The sequence below is a fragment of the Chelonoidis abingdonii genome, chromosome 1 (genome assembly GCF_003597395.2).
Source record: "Chelonoidis abingdonii isolate Lonesome George chromosome 1, CheloAbing_2.0, whole genome shotgun sequence".
Taxonomy (NCBI): Eukaryota; Metazoa; Chordata; order Testudines; family Testudinidae; genus Chelonoidis; species Chelonoidis abingdonii.
In genome coordinates, this window is record NC_133769.1 from 343565443 (window position 1) to 343583193 (window position 17751).

Here is a 17751-nt window from a genome sequence, read left to right on the forward strand (position 1 = left end):
AACACTTCCTTATTTACCACACCAGTCATGATTTTATAGACCTCTATCATATCCCCCCTTAGTCATCAATTTTCCAAGCTGAAAAGCCCAACCTTGTTAATCTCTCCTTATATGGAAGCCATCCCATGCCCCTAATTATTTTTTTTGCACTATTCTGAACCTTTTCCAATTCCAATATATATATTTTTTTGAGATGGGGTGACCACATCTGTACACAGTATTCAAGATTTGGGCATACCGTGAATTTATATAGAGGAAAAATGATATTTTCTTTCTTCTTATCTATCCTTTTCTTAATGATTCCCAACATTCTTTTTTGACTGCTGCTTCACATTGAGTGGATGTTATCAGAAAACTATCCACAATGACTCCAAGATCTCTTTCTTGAGAGGTAACAACTAATTTAAACCCCATCATTTTATATGTACCATTGGCAATATGTTTTCCAGTGTGCATTACTTTGCATTTATCAAAACCGAATTTCATCTGCCATTTTGTTGCCCAATCACCCAGTTTTCTGAGATCTCTTGGTAGCTCTTCTATCTACTTTGGCCTAACTATCTTGAGTAGTTTTGTATCATCTGCAAATTTTGCCACCTTAGTGTTTACCCCCTTTTCCACATAATTTATGAATAAATTGAATAGTACTGGTCCCTGTACAGATCCCTATTGGACACCACTATTTACCATCTCTAGTCTGAAAACTGGCCATTTATTCCTACCCTTTGTTTCCTATCTTTTAACCAGTTACCTATCCATGAGAGGACCTTCCTTCTTATCTCATGATAGCTTACTTTGCTGAAAAGCCTTTGGTGAGGGGCTTTGCCAAAGGCTTTCTGAAAATCTAAGTACCCCATCTCTATTGGATCCCACATGCTTGTTGACCCCCTCAAAGAATTTTAGTAGATTGCTGAGGTATGGTTTCCTTTACAAAAACCATGTTGACTCTTTCCCGACAAATTATGTTCATCTGTGTGTCTGAGAATTCTGTTCCTTACTGTAATTTCAACCAGTTTGCCAGGTACTGAAGGGCTGCTGTGGCATTTTCCCCACCACAGGAATGTTAAATTTAATTATATTATGGTCACTATTACCAAGCGGTCCACCTATATTCACGTCTTGGACCAGATCCTGCGCTCCGTTTAGGAATAAATCAAGAATGGCCTCTCCTCTTGTGGGATCCTGGACTAGCTGCTCCAAGCAGCAGCATTTAAGGTGTCAAGAAATGTAATCTCTGCATCCCATGCTGAGGTGACGTACCCAGTCAATATGGGGATAGTTGAAATCCCCCATTATTATTAAGTTTTTTATTTTTATATAAGAGATTCTCCTCTTCCTCTCTATATTTTTCTTACTTTGGTTTCATTGATGTTATGCCTAGCTTCCTCCCACTTTTCTTTCTTTAAATTCTTTTAAATCGTGCCACATGGACTCATTGCTCATTGAGTACTAAGTCACATTATAGAGAATGGCTCAAAAATAAAAAATAAGAAAAATAGAAAGGATTAACTTCTAAAGAGCCCCATCAAATTTCTACGAGAGCCTAAATACTAAGAGTATTACATATGAAGTGACAAGTGATTTGAGGTTCCTCATTTATTGGTTGCCCAATTGGAGACATCTGAAAGGAGCTTGATTTTCTGAGGGCAGGGGCTCAACACTCTCTGAAAATCAGGTCCCTTTAGGATGTCTCAAACTGGGCTCCCTAAAAATTGAGACACTCAAAATCACTAGTGGCTTAGGAAAATCTTGGCTTCTGACTTTTCAATAAGGGAAGAACTTTTTCAGCCTTTTGCTGGAAAAACAGATCATTCTAAAGAGAATCTAGTTGTCGGGGTAATAATTTGGAAAAGCAAATACAACAAGGAAGCTATTGTGCTGTGTTTAGAAAGGCTACCTGCTTAAAGAGAGCAACTCAAACTTATGCAAATTGTGTAATGTATTGAAAGCCATTAAACACTCTAAACTGTCACTTTAAATTTCAGAAATTTTTCATGGTCCCACTTGCAGATCTGGGGTTCTCAAGGGAAATGGGCCTAGCCTAGTAGTAGTCAGTTCAACAGACAGACTGGAATGAAGTGGGGTGTGTTGTGCTTCTTGGTATAGGGAGCAGTTTGCTTTGTCTCTATTTTGGGGTTCTTGTGTGTGTTACCAGTCTACATTTTAAGAGATAAAGCAGTGTTACATTGCAACCTTCCAGGAAGAGTATTTATGTTTTTATAAAACCTCTGTGTGTTACCCGGGGTACTTTCAACCCAAAGCTCTTGGTAACTTTTATTCTGTGCGAGGTGGTGTCAGGAAATAAATCAGGGGAGACATGGCCATCTGACCGATAGATGTCTGTCACAAACAGGACAACGCAAGAGTGCTTTCACTTAAAGCTAAACTTAGTCTCTAGTACTTACACATGTCTGCAGCAGGTTAATAAAACACCCCCAACCCTTGATAATTACCAAAGCAGAGTGTGGCTTTTGAATGACACTGCAGCAGGCTTCCGGTGGCCAAATCTTCCGTCTGTCCGTGGGGATTGCAAGAAGTATCCAGAGGGGGAGTCCAAAAAGAGTCCAAAAGAGTCCCCAAATGAGTCCAACTATCTCAAGCTTTTTTCCGCTTACTTATACATTAGTAATAGAATAAAATGTTCCTTAAAGAAAACTTGTTAAGCAAGCAGTTCCAATGGGCAAGCAAGAGGCTCCTTCTGATTATTGATTAACCAAGTGTGGGTTTTTCCAGAGTTTTCAGCCTTGAGACCCCAACAGACATTCCCAGGGCACAACCTGCTCTTTTAAAATGCATGTATCAGCAACTTCAACACAATTCTTATCAAGAGGGACATGGTATCACACTGCCCTTTCTGAGGCACCCAAAACTCCCCCACCTCCTGCCTTGGTCAAGCTGAGACTGCTGAATGGCCAATTTACAGTTTGCTGACTAGGCTGCCTTCAACAATAAGCCATAGTGGTTTCAGTCACTTTACTGGTGTGGAAGTACAGAAAGAACTGACAGGGATTTGTAGGGGATCTTAATGCATGACAGTCTTTGTTAGCAAGAGTTAGTAACCCTAAACGCGAGATTTGTAGAAGCGAGGATTGTGTGAGGCGAATGGAAAAGAACTGTGTGAGATGTTGTTTTTCGATCTTGTGTAGATAATACGAAATGTAGACTGGAGTCTCTTAAGTGAGAAAAACAAGATATCAGGATGACCTATGTATAAACAAAATGCAGCTGTTGCTTATTAATGTCTGTAACAAAAGTATAAATGTTGCTGTAACTGTTTACCTGTTGAGAGACCTATCTAGGAAGGGGAGACCCTATGTCCTAGTGCACTCTCTCCCTGTTGTAGCTGTTAAACAGAATAAAGTATCTGACTCTGTTGCACCCAAAAAGCAAGAACTGAGTTTTTCTCTGACAATTTGGAGGCTTGTCCAGGATGGCAACGCCTACTGAGACACAGGCAGCTGCTACAGATCATTCCCCTTTGAAGCTCATGACGCCACAATAGAGGTATGAGACCTTCTGAAATCTTTATTGGGGTGTTGAAGGAGGACTGTCCATGGGGACGTCTGTCCCTGTTGGGCTCACACCATCTGAACTTATTGATTGTGCAGCAAGATCAGATACAGAGTGGTAATGGGGAACGGGTTATGCCACCTCCAACAAGGTTAGGTTGAAGCAGTACTGGGGAACTGCTTGGTTGACCAACAAGGTTAATGCATTTGCACCGGTGCTGAGGGGTTTTTACCGCCTCAAGAGGGGTTGTACCGCCTCATGGTATATGGTCCGGACGTAAGGTACAGATGCATCGTAGTATATGGAAATAAAGGCCTTGGTGTATGTGTGTGTGTGTGTGTGTGTGTGTATACCAGTGTGAGTGACTGTTATTGGAAGACGCCCAGAGTATTCTGCGAAGCGAATGCTCATGACCAGGACTACTCTAACGCAAGTCCGGTAACTAGATGATCTTAGAAGATCCGACCCACGGTGGGCTGACTCAGCCTGGCATCGTCCGTCAGGGAAGCTACCTGGGTCTAGGAGCATGTGAACCCATCTTCCCTCCCCCTTTCCTTTCCGTGTGAGCTACTGACAGTCTGATCATCTCACTGGACGCAATCACAGTAAGTGGCGTCATCTCCCTGAGACTAGCCGACGCTCTTTGCTGAAGGGAGATGTAGGAGGGTCGTGGCCATCCTCGTTAGCCTCTCCTGTGTGAGTACTCCATAGGGAGAGACCCTTAGTTTATGTGCCGCTAGCACGGACAGGGCATCCTCCTCCATGTGTGTGTGACTGGAAAATGGGTAGGAAACAGTCTAAACATCCCACTTCACCCCCTAAGGGTACCTCATCTTATTTCATGTACGTACATTATACCTGCAGGTATTTAGACAATTGGAATCTTTACACGAATGAAAATCCATCTAAACAATGCCCACTAGAAGGTACCTTCAATCTAGATAAGATCATACATCTCAGAGGAGCTTTTAATCACCAAAAAAAGCCTCTGACACAGTGTGAGCAATTTGACTATTGAAAGGAACAGGTTAATTTGAAATTCAGCTTGGCCCAGAGATAAAGAGAAAGTTGCTCTGCGTTCAAGGTCAAGAATCAACGCGGACTATGCTAAGTACAAAGAAAAACTGCTTTCGGCCCCAGCTGGCTGTGAAAAAAATATAGACAGAGGCAAACCAAAGGCAATACAAGTTACAGAACTGAGATTACATTTGCAAAGCTCAACTGTTCAGCGAGATCCAACAATGTGCTTTTGTGACCCTAGAGCCAGTGTGGCTTGGTGACAGTGGAGAAGCCACAGGCAGCCGACCTGGACTGGAAACTCTGAAAGAGACACCGCAGGAGATTCCAGGGTGTAAAAGAACAGCCCTCCCAAGAGCGGAAGCATGTTGCAAATTCCGGACAAGCTATATACAGGATAATCTCCCGTCCACCTCTTCCCCTTCTCTGAACGTTACACACAGACGTGGCCAGTCTGGATGTACGTGTGTGAGTATGAAAATAGTTTAGAGCCTGGGGCATTAATGTTTTTTCTGAGTGATGTGGAAGCGTTCCCAACACTCTCTGTTGTTGTTTTATTATTTTATTAATAATAAAGCTTTAAAATTCAGTTATATGGTGTGTTTTCTTTATCTTCCCCCAACGATCCTGTAGTGTCAGCCTGCTCACCTGACATGAGGGATAGATTGGTTACAGAAATTTGTCACAGTTTGGTGAGCAATTGAGAGAAGGGGGAGCCTTGCAGAATTTACACCATCTATTTGTTTACTCTTGTTATTTTGTGTTTGCTTTGCTTGGTATTGTTGGTGTTATATGTGGAGGACTGCATGATTAAAGGTGTGCCCGCTCTCATCCACAGTAAGTCTGAGAACTGGAAAGGGGTTTGGCATTCCTCTCTCCACCCTGGTTGATTGGGAAAGGTGGCAGGTGGATCTACCCCCCCACCCCCCAGTCATAGCAGGACTGGGCAACAGAGGAGTTGGAGAAAAGGGAAGAGATGTGTACTTGATAACTAGAATTGAGCAATTAAGAGCATAGATCATGAACCAGGCAGCAACTCAAACCTACGCCCAGGGCAAGTTGCAGGCCTTGAGACAGGACTCCCAGGTAGAAAAGGAAGCCCTGGCTAAGCAAGCACCGGTCCTTCAGGGACTTGTCAAAATGTAACCATTTGTGCCCAGCATATGCCCTAACAGCAGTGTGTTTGCCACAAGATGAAATTGAATAGTTAAATGCCAATGGGCCATGCGTTTTTGCCCAGGTGGTAAACCTCACGAGGGAGGACTCGGGTAGCCTTGTGAGTAAGAATGTTTAAGAGAAGAGACCAGGAAGGGTGGAGGCTAGTTGAGAAGCCCACCCTCCTAGCTAAACTGGTAGTGGAACAAAGCCGGTGCCCATGGAAGGGACGGTTCAGCGAGGAAAGCAGGATTGGGCCCAAGCGGGCAGGCAACAGACGGAGAGATTGGAAAACAGGTTGGAAAATTTTGAGGGTGTAGTGGAAGGAAGGAGTAAGTAAGTATAAGCACGGGGATTTCAAATACCTAGGACAATGCTTCAAATGGTGATTTGAGTTAATAAAAGTGGCTGTTGGGAGACAAGCAAGTGATTTAAGGAGGAAGTGAGAAGTTAACTCTGTAGTTGCTGGAGGGAACAGCAGTTGAACTTTGTAAAAATGCTATAGAGGAAAGTTCTTGGAGTCTCTGAAATGTTTGTAAATAAAGTCAGGCAAAGAAATTATTAGATTGCAATCATTTGGCTATGAACAGTTTAGTCAAATTAGCTAAAGAATGTATACAGTGCTACGTAATTGAAATCCTATTAGGCTCTAAGGGACACTATAAGAAGTGCTTTTCTTTCAGTGTTTGAAAGCAAGAGTTAGAAGTAAAAAGCCATCAATATTCTGATAAAGTTAATTATGTCCCTTTTAAGGTAAGAATCTTTAAGCTGTGGATAGCTTTGGATCCAAAAGCAAGCCAGAAAGCATCTGTATTAACGCAAATTATCTAACTGATAGGGTAGAAGCCACTGAAACCTGGGCTGCCTATGAAACAAATACAAGAAAATATGGGGTAATTCCTCTGTTTTGCCTGAAATCAACAAGGCTATTTGTATATTTTAAGCGATGATTGACTGCCCAGGAGGGAAGACCTCTGTTTTTTTGTCTTTCAGAATCAGAGAAAACTGATGCCAGCTGAACAGCATTCAACGTACCATGCATTTACTGGCACAATAGGAATTATGTTTTGTGTTCTATGTTCTGTCTTGTGGTGTTTGTCTCGTGGCCAGAATTGTTGTGTTTAGTGTTTTCATGGGATGGTCTGGTTTGGAATCAGTCAGAGGGGTTGGATTGGAATGCAGATGCTTGTTTTGTTCAACTTGGAATACAAAGTGTTTGGATAAATCAGGAAAATGTGATATACTAAAGTCTAACACATTTGCTTAAGTAAGAAAAAGAAACTTCATTGGCCAAATCTTTTTAAAAAATTATTAAAATTTGCATACCAACAGTCTTTGGAAGCAAGGACATGAAAAGTTAGCCCACTCCCCATATTGTACATGGATGGGATCCTTCTGACTACCTCAGATTTCTAGCCAGAGGGCTAGGGATGGTGGGAAGCTATTGGACTAGAGGTTGTATTGAGTGAACTCCTCAAAGTGGGTGTACTTGCCCTGTCTTGTTGCTCCAAAGCTCTGTAATAAGGTTATTTTAGTGGAAGGGTATATGTGGCATAAATTGAATAAGACTAATGTACTGTATAATGGCAATGTTTATGTGTTCATGGTTGGGAAAACGTGTATGAGTGAAGAGTGGAAGTTTCCTTTGTAGGTTAAAAGAAGCCAAGAAGAGAAGAAGGAAGAAGAACAGAATGAATTAACTGGAAAAAATAGCTAGCAAGCTCAGGCTAAAGATAAGACACTGGCCCCATTCAAGGACACTGCTCACAGCTAAGACTTGGCTGACAACCAAGAAATGGGGAGGGCTTGAATGTGCCTAAGCAGTTATGAGATCTGCAAAACACTACCAGGCACTAATGAAATGTGTAAGGTTTCTTTTGTCAGAGAGAAAAGCGCTACACAAAGACCTTAGCAGCCCTGCCACTCCTTGGAACCAGGAGACTGGATCTATGTAAAGGTCCACCAATGAAAGACTGCTTTGGCTCCATGCTGGAAAGACCCTTATTAAGTACTGCTGACTACCAACACCGCTATGAAGTGCCACAGACTGACTGCTTGGACCCATGATTCTCACTGCAAAAAGACCCCTCCACCTCAGGAGGATTCTCCTACTGATGATTAGCCTATTTCTCCTTCCAGCTCTGCTGTGCCTTCTGGATATCAGGGAAAAAGGACAAGGTGAAGTGCTAGTAACCTCTCCCTTGCCCACTGACAGACCTATTGTGCCTTTGAATTTTTCTCGAAGAAGCAAAACCATTACAGGGTGATGTGCTGGTAACCTCTCCCCTGTAGGATGCTGAACCACGACTGTTCCGGGAAAGAAGAAGGAACACTCACTCCACTGAAATTGGCAAAGTCCAGTAATTCCTGACTAGAAAGGGCATTAAGAACTGATCCTGCTGAAGAAACAAAGAATTATACACTGATAGGAAGGAATTTGTGGGACCCATGCTTGGGAATGTGGTATTGATTGGATTTTGGCGTTTATTCTACAGGCTGCGCCCTGTGTTTTGGATAAATCCTTCAGCATGTATTGTTCTCTCTAATTGGATTTGAAATGACAAGTACCAAAGGCATCTTGTTGCCACTGTCTCTGCCATCTCCTCCATTACACTATTACCCCTGTAATACATCCAAATAAAGACAATGCCATCTTTTTGATAAAACCAATGGCCACGGCCATCACACTTTAGTGATTTATTTAAAGATTGTTTGGAAAAAAATATGTTTAAAGTTCAGGAAATCCCATATAAGCAAACAATTGAGTGGAGAATAAATGGATCAGTGAAAATAAAAATCTATGATGATATTACAAATGAACCCCAAGAATCTGTAATTGAAATTGATGGGTTCTATAGTGAAGTAGATATGCTGGCTATTCCTGGAATTTGTACTGTGTTACATTATCATAAGCCTTCCCAAATCTGGACCTTAGCGTCCAGAAACCTGGGTGCCTGCATGAACCTCTCTAAGCTTAATTACCAGTTCAGATTTGATCTTGCTGCCACCAGCCAAAAATTCCAGGGTTTTGGCTCCCTCTGGTCTCCCCAAACCCTTCCCTGGGGAACCCCAACAAAGAGAGAGATGGCAGGATTCGGTATGTGGGAACGCGCACCACTCCCCAGTCCGGTCACATATCTGGAAGGAGCACTGTGAATGTCCACACTCCACCCAGAAAGTCTCCAAGTAGTCTCCATGGGCCACAGATCAGATGGTAGCCCTGATGTGTCTGTAAGGCAGTGGGACCAGGAGATTGGTGCTACAAGATCCCTCCTATAGGGCCATTCAGCTGTCATGCAGGGAAATCTGCTGAATTTCTAAACATACTAAGATCCCACTGCAATGCCCAGCATGAACACACCATCTCTGTCAGCATCTTCTGGTCATGAACGAGGGTGGATACTAAGCATATACTCAGCCAACCCCAGCCTGTTTGGATTAGCTAGCTCCAGAAATAAGGCAGTGGCCTTTCTAGTTGGCCCAATTTCTCGATCGGTGGCTTGGCTTTAAGAATATTCCAAATGGACTGCTGCAGCTAACTGGCCCCATCCCCTAAGGGATCCAGTAAGTCTCCTCCTCTTACCAGAGAATAACCCCAGAGCCCATGTTGGCAATTAGATGCAGCCCTGTGACAATTTGGGTATGTAGAAGGTGAAGTGCTGAAACTGATAAGGACAAGTAAATTTGATCATATACCTAGTGGTATATATTCATCAAGTCCCGATACCTAATACAGCTCTACCTTTGGTGTAGTACAGATACACATCTCTATTTAATTTCTCAGGCGTGTCAAACGAGGCAGTAGACATTAATAGCATGGAGAGGTTATTGCAAGACATACGTCACGGAAGGCGTTCAAATACAATACGTAAAGTTCCATGGGCATGATAAAACTCTTTGGGGATTGTTGATTAATCACTAATTGGGTACCAAAGAACATATAAGTAACACGCTTTCCATGAGTAGATTTCATCAAACAGAAAGGCTAAGGGTATGTTTCTTACTGTAAAGGGTATTACAAAGGAACCAAACATCTGACCAGAGGACGCATATCAGGAAACCGGATTTTAAAAGAAGGGAGGGAAATTTTGGGGGCGAGTGCTGTTGCTGTCCCTGGTTTATGAGATGGTTTTCTTTCTATCTTCAAGCTTCTGAATCTTCCAGTCAAAGTTTGAGTACCAAAGGGTAGCAAAACAATAGCTTTAAATTGTTTGTTGTTTTGTAATTTATATGTGTAGTAAGTTTGCTGGACAGTTGAACTGTTATCTCTTTGTGAATAAGGGCTAGTTTAATCACTTATTTTCTTTTAAAGTATTATCCTTTCTGTGTGTCAAGCTTAATGCAGAGGATCAATAGGGATGTCTGTTTTTTTGTTTCAATTTTATCAAGCTTTCTTTTAAGACGTGTTTTGAGTTTCTCTCTGGATAGGCAAGGGAACGAAGGAAAGGGAACTACTTTGGTGTTAGACTACGAAGGTAACCTGCAGGCAGCAGGAGATGTTGTGGAGCCGGGGAAAGAGATAGGAATCATTCTGTTTCTGTATTTGGGGTTTGCTCTTTGTGGACTCAGGAGAGACAGATCTCTTGATGGATGTAGAAGAGTGCATATACTCTCAAGGTAGCGCCAGAGAGGAAGAGTCTGGGGGAAGGGCTGGAAGGGAAGTTGGGAGGATTCCCTTGTGTGGGAAAAGACGTCAGAGGTTCTTGAAGGCAATAGTGCAGCAGCCATTTGGAATATTCTTAAAAGCCAAGAACACGATGAGAAATTGGGCCAACTAGAAAAGGCCACTAGCCTTATTTCTGGAGCTCAGCTAATCCAAGTACAGGCTGGAGTTGGTGAGTTATATGTTATTTCCACCCTTCGTTCAATGACCCAGAAGTTGCTGACAGAGATGGTGTTGAATATCACTGAGCCTGGGAAGGCATTGCAGTGGGATCTAGTATGTTTAGAAATTCAGGATTTCCTGAATGACCAGCTGATGGCCATTAGGAGTGATCTTGAGCACCAGACTTGTCCCACTGCCCTTACAGACACATCAGGAGTACCATCTGATCTGTGGCCATGGAGACATACTGGAGACTTTCTGGGTGGAAGTGTGGACATTCACAGTGCTCCTTCCAAGAATATGGACCGGCTGGGGGGGTGTGGGTTCCCACATACCGAATCCTGCCAGGTCCATGGGGAGGATGCATGTGGGACTGGATTATTCACTGTGACATCTGGGAGATTAGACCATCTGATACACCTAACTAATTTATAGTCAGTGCCCCTACAATACCTGACATTTTGGATAGGAATAGGGAGTTAATGGACATTTTGACTGTTAGAACCCCCACAGCTTCAGTGTATCCGTAACTGAAGCCAGGAGAAGTTGTCACTGTTCATGACTGCATTATCTGGGAGGGTAGAGGACAAGGAACTATCCTGACCGGATATCTACTTTTTCAAGCTAATGATAGCTGTGTATATGTTAAAACCACCACATTGCAAGATATACATTTTAATCTCATTACTACTGCAGGCAATCATATTGTTTACTGGCAGGCAGATAGAATTTTGCAAGTAGCCCTTAGTTTCCAGCTACCCTTTCATTGGACAGGCTTAGTACCTGATCGATTTCAAAATTTGCTTTCATTGTTACCAGAGGTTCAAAGAATCTCTGAAATACAAGGGCAAATTCACATGCTTCTAAATATATATTAAGTTGAAAAGTTTGCCTTTCATACAGCTTATAGAATGTTTACCTTATGTACTAAGTATGATGTATTGTGCTGTGTGACCAAAACTGTACAACAACCCCATCATGTTATTGCTAAGGGAATGTTATTGCCTGTATTGCTGTTAGTTAGCTTAGGATTATGTTATTGTTGTTGTAAAAGACGTGATAATAGCAATACCTTTCATGTCCATGCTAATCACACATTGTCATTACATCCAGTCAAAACCCCTAAGGTTGAAACATCTGATGTAGAATCTGAAATCCATGGCTTAATGCAAATAGAGGTTTGAAAATATTTGTTGTACTAGAAGTACAAAAGGGAGGAGTGTGGAAGTACAGAAAGAACTGACAGGGATTTGTAGAGAATCTTAATGCATGACAGTCTCTGTTAGCCAGAGTTAGGCTAACTATAACCCTAAATGCGAGATTTGTAGAAGCGAGGATTGTGTGAGGCGAGTGGAAAAGAACTGTGTGAGAAGTTGTTTTTCGATCTTGTGTAGATAATACGAAACGTAGACTGGAGTCTCTTAAGTGAGAAAAACAAGATATCAGGATGACCTATGCATAAACAAAATGCAGCTGTTGCTTATTATTGTCTGTAACAAAAGTATAAATGCTTGCTGTAATTGTTTACCTGTTGAGAGACCTGTCTAGGAAGGGGAGACCCTATGTCCTAGTGCACTCTCTCCCTGTTGTAGCTGCTAAACAGAATAAAGTATCTGACTCTGCTGCACCCAAACAAAAAACGAGAACTGGGTTTTTCTCCGACAATGGTTTGCCAAAGTCTCCCCGTACATGTGTGTATGCCATTAACATAACCCAGAAAACAAATTCTTGGATCAACCAATAAATAAAAGCTCTGATACAAACACAATGTAGTTATATAGTGGTGATGGGAAAATAGGAATTACCCTGATGGATCAGAGCTGAGGCCTATCTAGTCTAGTAACCTGTCTCCAACAGTGGCAAGCACCAGATGCTTCCAAGGAATGTGTATAAACTTTGTAATAGACAAATGTGAGAAAATCTGTCCCCACATTAGCACCTCTTCTGATCTCCCTAATATCTAGTTTAACATCCATTCCAAATTTGTTAGCATTACAACTTCCAATTCTGAATATTTTTGTTATTCTTATAAATGTCTATTCCCTTTATTACTCTTGCTAAGTTTTTGGCCTCAATAATTTTCTGTGGCAATCAGTTCCACAGTCTCATTAAGCACTGCATGAAAAAGTATTTCTTTTTATCAGTTTTGAATTTACCACCTTTTAATTTTACTGAATGTCTCCTTTGGCTTTGTGTTATGAGACAGGAGAACAGAAGCTCCTGATTTACCCATTGTTCAGTGAATGGAAACAGATGTCACACAACAAATATAATTCAATGAAGTTATTTTTTCTCAAAGTGACTGCAAACTTTAACTTTTTATTTATTAAATACAATGAACCTAAGCGTAATGAGTCTCACTTCCAGTGATATTTATTAATGATTATGTTCTATCATGTCCTACCACTTAACATGACGCCAGTAATCAATTTTTACACTGGTAATAAAGCTGCTTACATAAAGCAGTGTGTCTCACTGGATGGAGAATGTGCTGTCATGTAAGGAACCTATTGTCTGTTACAGCTATCCCCCTATTCCATTTTGTTTCTTACAGCTGTCCCCATACTCCATTTTGTTCTCCTCCTGTGGCCGCCCCTCCCTGGCTGTTAAGTTGTTCACCAGGGGCACTGCCCTTCTCAAAGGGAGGGCCCCTTAAGTTGTTTGTTTACCAAGAGCCTTGCCCTTCTCAAAAAGGGAGCCCACGGCTATAAGTGGGACCTCTGCCCTGTTCAAAAGGTTTATACTGTTATCACCTTGTAACTGGCTGGGTGTAGGGTAGGCTAATGTCCAGAGCTGCAGACCTAGTGTGTTTTAAGATCCTGGCATGGATCCATAGGCCCCATGTGCTTTTGAGTCACTACTGTACAGGACTCTCGCTGCCCAGACATGTCTCTGTGCTCACCTACAGTTTGTACCTGCCTCCTCCTCTCTCCTGTATCAAAGGAGCCAATCAAAGTACTGGTCGGGAAACTACCTGAGTTGCTTTAATAAATAGACATTTTGAAACTAACAGCAAAGAGTTCCTGGCTAATGCTGCCGGCTGATCAAGCCAGAGTTTCTGGGGTCCTTCTGCCGCTCTCAGTTTATTTTGAGCGTACAACCCGTTGATACCCCCCACACAAAGAACATCGCCTGAGATGACTCATGATTATTGAGACCGCAGACCTAGCGCTCTGATGTTCCTTGCGGCTATTTGCCTTGCGCTTCCTTGGGGCTGGTAAAGAATCCCTCTGAGTGAAACTCTCTATGACTTTATTTTATTTTACGCTGCTCTGTCTCCCAGCAAACAGACCAGAGCTAAACCTGGTCGTGTCTTAAAAACCTCTCCAAAGCTCGGGTGGCACTGTTGCGCTAAAGAAAGTAAGTTTGTGGCACGCTAAGGCTCTGCTCCTGGGGCTTTTGCCTCGGGGCTCTCTGCTTCCAGCTGTATCCACTGCTGCAGCCACCATCCCTGGCTGCCTGGGAGCTTGGATCCTGGCACATACCACTTCTTGTCCTCTGTACTTCCCATAGCATAAGGTGCAACCATAGGTTTTTTTTTAGTTAATAAGTCATGACTTTGTTAGATTATAGAGCTTGTTAGGTCACTGCCTTTATAGTTTGCTGTTTGTTGCTCCAAATATTTCTGTTATAGTGGCTTAGAATGTGATATTTTTGATTTGCCTAGTTGTTGGTTAAGATAGATAAGGTTTCTGTTGCTGTCTCCCTCTGTAAATAACTTTGTCCTGTTTCCCCGCTCCAACCCCCCCCTCGTGGTGCCTTCTCCATGCTCCCTGTTACAACTTCTTGCTCTACCCCCCTCACAACGCTCTGCATCACCCTCGAACTCCCAAACGCTGCTGCACATTCTCCCTCTGTATAACTTTGTCTGTTTCTACCACCTCCAATCCCCTCTGTGTGCTTCTAACGTCCTCGCTGTTAGACTCCTTGCTTGCGGTTGCCCCCCCCGCTCTGCATCACCCTCGCAGTCCGAACGTCCCAAACCCCTTGCGAACTCTCCCTCGTAAACTTTGTCCTGTTTCCCCCCGCTCCATCTCCCCTGGTGCTTGCCCGGCTCCCTGTTACAGCACTCCTGCTCCCCGCCCGCAATCTGTATCACCCTCCGAACTCCCAAAATCCGCTTCGCTTCTCCTCTGTATAACTTTTGTCTGTTTCCCCCCTCCAATCCCAGCCCTTGTGTGCCTCTCCGTGTCGCTCTGTAGAACGTCCTGCTGCTCGTTGCCCCCCCCGCGTCGCATAACCCTCCGAACTTCCCCAAAACCCCTGCTACTTCTCCCTGCTGTATAACTTTGTCTGTGTTTCCACTCCGCCCAGTCTCCCTCTGTGGGCTTCTTTCCGTGTTCCCTGTTACAACTCCTTGTGCCCCGCCCCCGCATCTGCATCACCCCGAACGTCCCAAACCATTGGCTGCTTCTCCCCTGTGAAACTTATTCCCAAACCTTTGCAACTTTTTTCCTTTGTTTTTGGGGTGTCCGCAATGTTGCTTAAAACCTCTCTCTAGTCGTTGTCCTAACCCTGCAGGGCTCAAAGTCTCTCACTGCTTGCACCATACTCCTCGCCTGCACATTGCCAACTAATCATCTCATGTCTAAATCATGGCACTCCCCTCTCCCCCTCCTGTCCTTGACACAGCCATTAAGTACACTCTGCTATCACAGCCTCACAATTAAGTCAGTAAGTTTCTACATTGCATAATTTTCAACTATTCCAAAAACCCTCCATAATTGTATATTGCTCTGTGTTTCACATTACCTTGAAATTAAACACCGTCATGTTGGTTGTTCCCGCCTATGCTAATATGAGGAAGCGTACTCTTTGTGAGGGATGTTCTTTCTTGGTATCGTGATAGTAAGAAGAGATCGCATAACATAGACCTTAGCTGTCCAGAAAACAGTATCTGCCTCCGGTGAGGCTCTATAAGGAATTCCTCGGTGGGAGAGAAGGGGGGAGTGGGTTATTCTGTTGGATTAAGAAGACACAGGGCCTCTGATAACTCTCTGGTGCGAACCCAGAGGGACAGGTTTCGGGATGATACACTCAAGAGGGGCCAATAACCCCCAGCTCGATCCCTATTGGGAATTCTCTTTTGGCTGCTGCACCCAGCGAGAGTCCAAATACAATCTTCGTCTAAGGTTATTGAGGCTTCACCTCTGGTCTCCCCAACACTCCCATTAGGGGTTCCATCTGGGGAACCCCAAGAGCCAGAGCACCCACCACCGCATTGTCATGACTCTAAGCCCTACAAAGGGTGACAATAAACCACTTCCCTCCCCCTCTCTCTGCCCACCACAGAATTTCCTCTCTAGGCTGACTCTGGAATGCAGATACTACAACATAGCATGACCTCGTTTTTATACAATTAATCACAGGCAAAAAATAGTGATAAAAACGCAAGCAAAACATGTACTAGCTATGTCCTATTCCAACAAGATACAAACACAAATTACAAGGGAAACGACGGGTAAAGATGAAAGTTCGAAATACTCTTCTTTCCAACCCTTCCCACCCAATTAATCCTACTGGTGCATGAAATATAGCTCGATCGGTGTAATATCCCTGTCGTTCGCGAGGCTGAGAGGCGATATAACAGCAAACGAACAGGTGAACGCAATTTCCAAATCGCCTGCCGCTGATCCGATAGGAACAGTCGCTTAGCCGGTAGGCGCGAGAGAGGAGATGAGAAAATAGAAAAACTGTCAAATCAAATGATTAGGTCGCTTAAACTGAGAGAGAACTTATGATAAAAAAGAGAAAGAGAAAAGACAAATGGACTGAGCACAGACAGTGACGATCGGACATCAAAGTTGAGCAATACACAGTGTCTTACTTAAAAGAACACCTGATATGACAACAGCCGGTGTATTACAGAAGAGACTACAATTCAAGTAAACCATTCACAAGGAGCAGACACAGAATGTAAATTACATAAAAAGAAAACAACACACAAAGCGCACAACCCTCAAGATAACTAATATGGTACTACACACTAATGTAAAACTGTTCAGCAAACTGAAAATGTAATGAGGTTAAAAGAGCGTTATCAGTATAGACAAAGATCACCGCTGCGTCATAGCTGAGAGAGCCAGACAACAGACAAAGACCGGCAGAAATTTAAGGTCAATGCTTCCCTGAGCGGTTGATGCAGAAATTCGCGGTTGCGGCTGAGTGCACTCCCAAGGAGTCTGGTCAAGAGCTAGGGTATGGTTATCACCCGTGTATGATTAGACGACACACTTAGGGGAACACGGATGGAGCGAGGAGAAAAACGCACATATTAACCCTTAGTTCCAGAGTGTAGGAACGACTGAGCAAGGTGCGTTCGATAATTTCGGCGAGAGAGCTGTTAGTGACATAGCATCTAAATACCATGCGGTGTGGGACGAGCTATACAGGCAGATATTAAGCGACAAGGATCTTAACCACGGTATGAAGTACGATCACGGAGGCTATATAACACGACATTGTGAATGAGGACGCATGTTAGTAGAATGAAGTGTAACCAGCGTGTGGGAATATCAACAGACAATTTACGTTTTATTGGGTACGCTAGAGGGATTTGACAGCAATGTCCACACAAAGTCAGTCAATAGGTTGTTGCCTAGTAGTAAGGTAATAGGAGTTGCTTTATAAAGCTGTGGTATGACTGAGTGATTCGCCAGTTGTGCGCGGGAACACGCCAGCTTAACAGAGTTGCATGTACCACCACACGGTGATTAGAACACCCATCGACATACTGAATTTGCACATCTAGAGAAGCGCGGCACACTTTGGCAATGCCTGGGGGCATAATAGTAAAACAGACACACCCATAAGTCCTCCATCACAGCAGGAGTAGTATGCAATGAGGTTTTTGTTGAAGAAAGATTCTCGCGAAGGCGCGTGATGCATTCGCTTTCTCACGTATTACATAAAGAATTAGCATCGGCAGCCGGGCGCGAGGCCTGTTGGCTAGGATAACAGCATGCGAGAGCTTCACCGTTCATAAACGAGCACCGATAAAGGATCCACAGCGACTGCAAGCAGCGACGGGAACACAGGTAGAAGGGATTGAGGCATGGCAGGATAAGGATGGATCATATTACATACAGCTCGCAAGAACCCAACACGTTACTATTTGCAGATTTGGACGAAAGCAGCAAGCGGATTTGGGAAGTTTCGGAGGTGACGTGTATGCCCTAAAGCACACATAGACTGGTGTGGAGTCATTGTAAACAAAGTAAGAGTTGTTTCGTATACAGCGGGAG

The 17751-nt window shown here is 43.3% G+C and overlaps 1 protein-coding gene and 1 long non-coding RNA gene across 2 annotated transcripts in view; one reads left to right on the forward strand and one right to left on the reverse strand.

The window, feature by feature from the left end:
* The window catches only part of LOC142046123 (uncharacterized), a 771893-nt gene extending 763410 nt beyond the window's left edge, over positions 1 to 8483 (forward strand). The window contains exons 2-3 of the long non-coding RNA XR_012655054.1: positions 4794 to 4991; positions 7571 to 8483. This is a non-coding gene — a long non-coding RNA (uncharacterized LOC142046123). The remainder of the gene's footprint in view (positions 1 to 4793; positions 4992 to 7570) is intronic.
* The window catches only part of CNTN5 (contactin 5), a 1078547-nt gene that overhangs the window by 634150 nt on the left and 426646 nt on the right, over positions 1 to 17751 (reverse strand). The gene's annotated exons all lie outside the window — the stretch shown is intronic.